Raw genomic sequence first — 6000 nt, forward strand, 5'->3', positions numbered from 1 at the left:
ATTTCATACACCCCCCAGCAAGTCTCGGTGCTCCCCCGCGGGGCTGGAGCCATAAGTGCTGGCTCACCCCACCATAGGCGGGAAGCCCCAAACCTCAGCACCCCACGTCCCCCCAGCGGCTGAGTTGAACGTTTTATATTTCTCTCTCTAAAAAAAAACCCCTAAATTAAGTTACTTTTTACTTGTGCATGGCCCGTGACTGATTATTTCTGTGGGTCAATGGCCCGTGATAGAAAAAAGGTTCCCCACCCCGATCTAGATGAATAAATGAAAGACATACATAGATACCAAGATGCTAGTAAATAAGATACTGAACATTTTTTAAAAAGTAAACTTGGACTGGACTGGCATTCAAGCAGTATCTCATGGGAGACTGGGATTTATGACTTGAAATAGGTCCTTAAGTTCCATGCTTAGGGGGACTCAGGGCGAGATTTTCAAAGGTACTGAGGCAGTCAAAGATGCCTAGTAAGATTTTCAAAGCACCTGGGCAGGCTAGGTGCCTAATTCCCATTGGGAAATCAATCTGGCTTTCAAAGCACAGCAAAAGCCGCTTGCTCAACCAAGGTGGAATAGGTCTGTTGCGTCACCTGTCACAAGGCTGGGGCACAGGGAAAACCTGGTCTCCAAGAGCTTTCAAAAATACACTGGATGAGGATAATGTTGAACGACGTTAATAGTATGTGTTTACAGTTTAAAAAAATAAGTAACCACTGTGTCATTTTATAGCCAGAGGTTATCACAATACATAATCCAAACAATACTGCTTTATTGACAAATACACATACAACCTGAGAGGATCTTTGCATACTATATAAAATAAACTACAGTCATAAATAAAAAGGGACAACTAATCAGTCATCTTCTTAGTAAGGTATTGGGGGCATTAAACCCCCAGCACCACTCAGCCACATAAAACAAGACAGTGTAAAACATTAAAAAGGAGGAATAGTTCCTTCACATACACTCAGCTGCTCAACGTCATCAGAATTTTTCCAAAATAGTCTATGCTTATACCACTTATTCCTTCTGAAACAGGATGGAGAGAAATGGCAAGGGCTATCAATCTAGATTCTAGAAGCTATGAAGAGATATTGTATGCTGAATCTGAAATGTGGTTTTCCAGAGTTAAAAGAAATAATCTGAAAACAGAAAATGATTAAAAATAAAAAATACTGAGGCTAAAAAAAAAACAAAAATAGAAAAAGCAAGATTTAAACAAATAATATCAGAAAAAAGTATTAAATGTTTCATAAAAGTAAAACAAACAAATGGCAACAGTTAAAATCAAAATTTAAAAAATTGAAATAGAAAGGAGTAAAAATACCTTACAAGGGAAATAAGATAGGAATAACACTTCTAAAAAAATCAAGACACTTAAATATGGAGTGAAATGAAAAGTGGGGACTCGTCAGGAGTCAAATTGTTTTAAAAAGTCTAATATTGTGCCCTTTCCCCATCCCATTTGCCCCTATCCTGCAAAGTGATCTAAATGAGAACATCCTTCAGCAAGATCAAGGCTCTTGTAAATTGTCAATTAAAGTGTGATCTCTCCAAGGCAGAGCCCATGCCCATGATTTGCAAGAGCAAATAATAATTCTAAATAAATCAGTTTTGGGGTGTTCAACTTCAGTCCCCATACTTAAAGGGGCCTAATTTTAAGAGGCTGGGTGCTCATTTCTGGTGTCACAAGTTGAACACCAAAAGTCACTAGAAACTTTTGACATCTTGGCTGTTATTTTTTTCCATTTGCCTGAATGGCACCTAGCATACTTTTGAGTGCTCAGTGAATGAATACATAAATAATAAGGCAAGATAAACAGCTGAGTAAAAAATTATTATAGCAAACAGGACTAGAAGGTCATATTCAGTAGTTGATATCTTATGAAAATGAACTTAATTCACATAATAGTAATATGACAGCAATATACATAAATAATATTTGAAAACTAATCTAGGTATTTGCATGGGCCCCGTTCAGGTAATATGCAAAACTCACAAAAGCCTTCTTACTAACAATGTTCAAAATCAATAACAGCCCTCTTCTACTTTGGTTTATTTGACCTTGCCCACATTAAGGAGGGGAAGAAAAGTTCCCATAATTCATCACTGGTGCACTCCTCTCTGGGTAGATTAGATTACATGGCTATAAACATTCATAAACCCTGTCTACAGTAAAGCTTCCACTTTTGCCATCACTAGAACCTATTATTTATTTGTATTACAGTAGCACCTAGGAACCCTAATAAAGCATCAAGACCCCTTTGTCCTGGATGCAGTAAAGCCAGAAAACAAAGAACACAGTCACTGTTGCAGAGAGGTTACAACCTAAGTGTCAGTCAGGATACAACAGGTGGACTAACCAGACAAACAGGGTGCAGGACTGTAGAAACAAAGTGATCAGAGTTTACAAGAAAAATGGAAGTCTCAGCTTGCCACTTGCCTAACCAATGCCAGTGTACATAAGCATTACAGCAGCACCAGTGAAGAATTAAGGGTCCAAATATTGCATGTGTAGATGCAGTCTTGGAGTCTGACTTGCATTTTAGGGCAGCAGTCACTCAAAAGTCTCTAGAGAGACAAGCATGATCTAGTGTTCTGAACACAGAAAAAGAGCCAAGAACTCCTGAGTTTCAATCCCAGCTCTATCACTTACTCCCTGCATAGATTTAGCTAAATTATTCTTTGTGCCTCAATTTCCTCCTCCATAAAATGAGAGTGACACTTTATACCTTAACATAGGTTTTATGAAGACTGATTATTTGATGTTTGTAAAGGACTTTTTACATAAAGAGCTAAGTATTATTAAAATTAAAATCTACTTTCAAATTTTGCAACATGTGACTGGTCTCACACTCTATTTGCAAATTATATATTTTTTAATTATGTTCCAAATTATATTAGTGCCTAAAGGACACAACCAGGTCTCCTAGATGGTGGCCACCTTTTATTTTCTGATAGAAAATCACAGTGCCAAAAAAAAATGGACAGGAAAAAAAAAAAGATACCATTTACTAAGGCATTAACCATGGAAGTTAGTTTTCATCAGCTCTTAATTTCTTCAAACTACTGGTTTTCACAATAGCCTAAGAAGCAAACCAATAATTATAATAATCTTCATTATTCCATTCTCTGAGATTCCCAGTATAGTCCATCTACCTAACCTGCCCAGTGTGCGTTATCTTCTAATAGATTGTAAGCTCTCCAAGCACAGATGTTCTGTATTTTGTCTCTTGTGGAGGCCTGAATCTGTTGTTGGTAATTAATACCATTAATGTTAATCATTGCTACCATTTTCATTTATTTACAGACTACCACGCATACACACAGATTATAGGGTTTCCTAGCCACACTTTACTACTGAAATTATGAAACCAGCGCCTAGGAACAGAAAATTAGTTCCCATAGAAACACATAGAAGTGCTCTAGCATCAATAATTTTACTCCTCCATCTTCCAAATCAGAGAGAACATGTATGGGGGACATTTGTAAACAATCCTCACTCATTTCTGACAGCTTTCAAAATGTCAGGGTAAAACTAACAGAAGTTGAATCCAGCACTCATCAGTTGTGTTCAAGAGGACATAGGGGTAAAATGCTGCATTGCCCCAAGAACTCTGATGGTTACCAAAAAATCACTTTTCAAAAAAAGAAAAGTACATATAAAACTTTACTATTTTTAAAAAGGAAAAACTTGTAACGCAAAAGAAATGTCTGCTCAGCCTAATAAAAGCCACAAACCTGAAACATTTCCCCATCCGCTGCCAAAGTTCTATTTCAGTTATTGTGGTTTTAAACTTTTGTGCTGCACACGGCTGCACACTGTGATGTGAGCTAAATAAAATGAACAAAACCAGAGATTTTCTTCTTTGCTATACTGTGCAAGAGGCGCTTACCCTGGAGAAGATTGAAACCTAGTCCCATTCCCCAAAGAAAACTTAAAGGGCGGGGGGGCTCGCTCTCTCTCTCCCCTAGTCCTGTTAGGGTTCCAAACTAACAAATGAACTCGAGAGACCCGATCAGAGGTAGGACTGATGGGCTGGATCATATTGGGACTCCCCATCCTCAAGTAGCCTCCTACCCCTTAAATCCTTCACAAGCCCCCTCCAGCCCTTCCTCACCAAACACCTCAAATCCCAGTCATGTGTTCCCCAGGCCATCCCCCACTTCCCAAAGGTCACTGCTCACAACAGCCCCCAAATCACTCCCTTGATCCCTCTCCACCCCCCCCAACAAGGGCACCCCCACCTGCTCCTTCCCCAGTCCCCTCAACTAGGAACCCCCCTACCGCTCCCTCCCTTGGCTCCCCCCGAATCAAGGTCACTCCCTACCTGCTCCCTCCCCAGATCCCCCAACCACGGGCACCGCCAACCTGTGCCCTCCCGGGCCCCCAGCACAGTCAGGGCCCTGCTCCCCGGATCACTCCTCTAGCCCAGGGACCCCGCCACCCCCTCAGCCTGCCCCGGCCTCGTTCCCCGCCGCGCTCCTCCCGCGGGGGCCAGGGCTCCGCTCACCCAGCCGGCGGGCAGGCGCCTCTGTTCCCTCGGACCCCCACAGCTCCAACCCCACAGACCGAGGCCGGCAGCGCGGAAGCCGCCAGGCCGCCCCTGGGCCTGCGGACGGTACCTGTTGCTCTGCTCGGGGCTGGCCCCTTCCCTCCGCCGCCTCCTCCTGTTGCGGCGCGGCGGCGGCGGCGGCGGCGGCGGCGTCAGCCCGACAACATGGCGGCGGCCTCGCTCGCAGGAACAGGGCGAGCCACGGCAGGAGGGGGAGGGAACAGGAGCTGCCCGCAGACACGGCCCAACGTGGGTGCGGGGCCAGGTCCGAGATACAAGCCCGCAGGGCCCCTGGGTGCTGCACCGAGGCTCCCGATATAAGCCAGCGGGGCCCTTGGGACCCAAGTGTTTAGCATCCCGGGTACCGGGCAAGCGCTGAAACACAGGCCAACAGCACCTCCGAGTGTGGGACCAAAGCATATGGCCTAACAGCACCCTAGGGTGCAGGTCCCAGGCTCAAGACTTGGGCTAACAGCACCCATGGGTGTAGGACCCAGGCTAACAGGGCCCCTGGGTGCTAAGCCAAGATACATGTAGCATGACCCAGGAACTTCTCAGTGCCAGTTGGCAGAGGACACAGGGGATGCCCAGAGTTTTACAGGGATCCCCTGAGTAGGAAATATTCATAATAATTCACCAAGGGGTGGCATAGGAGGTCCCTACCGAGAATCAGTAGCTCACTGGTCATCATAATCACTGTGAAATATATGTACGGATAATATTTAAGGAGTTATGGATCTATACTGAACAGGGGATTTAAGGCAGGTCACAAGAAGGGGACATACCTTGGGCATGTTCTTTTCAGAGAGGAGGTAGCAGTCAGAGGCTTGTCTCTGGTCATGTGTGTATTGTGCACTCTGTGTCTTGCAATGGATGTCTATTTGCATAGTAAGCCAGATACCAGGTATAAGATTGCAAAATCTACAAGAGAGAAAAACTACAGGAAAAAACAATCTGCATGGGTGTGTCCTGTTCATGACTAAAATCAAAGGATTAGTATGGTATATCAGGTAATCCAGGGAAACACAAAGTCTCTTCCATGAAAGGGGTAAGCCAACAGCGAGATTTGTCTCATGAATGAAAAATCACAACCAAGGGGGGCTGTAAAATGCCCGAAGGACTTTGGATGAGTATTGCTCTGTAAGGCTACATCTACACTACAGCCGGGATTGAAGCTCTGAGATCGATCCACCGGCAGTCAATTCGGTGGGTCTGGTGAAGACTTGCCAAATTAACAGCAGATCGCTCTCCAGTTGACTGCTGTACTCTACCCCCAACGAGAAGAGTAAGGTAAGTCGATGGGAGACTTTCTTCTGTTGACCCCCCGCGGTGTAGACCCTGCAGTAACTTGACCTAAGGTACGTTGTGTACTGTTCCTTTGGGAGCAGTGAATACTGTGAGTGTCCAGTGGAGTAGGGGCTGGACACTTCATGGAGATGCTCAG

General features: G+C 44.2%; 1 protein-coding gene across 5 annotated transcripts in view; it reads right to left on the bottom strand.

Moving 5' to 3' along the window:
• The window catches only part of ITSN2 (intersectin 2), a 123538-nt gene extending 118175 nt beyond the window's left edge, over window positions 1-5363 (bottom strand). For 2 of the 5 annotated variants that reach the window (XM_039532531.1, XM_039532535.1), the window contains exon 1: window positions 4627-4699. The gene's annotated coding sequence lies outside the window, so the exon portion shown is untranslated. Of the gene's footprint in view, window positions 1-3741; window positions 3818-4514; window positions 4700-5341 lie in introns of those variants that run through there. The other 3 variants (XM_039532534.1, XM_039532532.1, XM_039532533.1) reach the window with 3 other exon arrangements.
• Window positions 5364-6000: the final 637 nt, after the last annotated feature.

This window comes from Mauremys reevesii, linkage group 3, assembly GCF_016161935.1.
Source record: "Mauremys reevesii isolate NIE-2019 linkage group 3, ASM1616193v1, whole genome shotgun sequence".
Lineage (NCBI taxonomy): Eukaryota > Metazoa > Chordata > Testudines > Geoemydidae > Mauremys > Mauremys reevesii.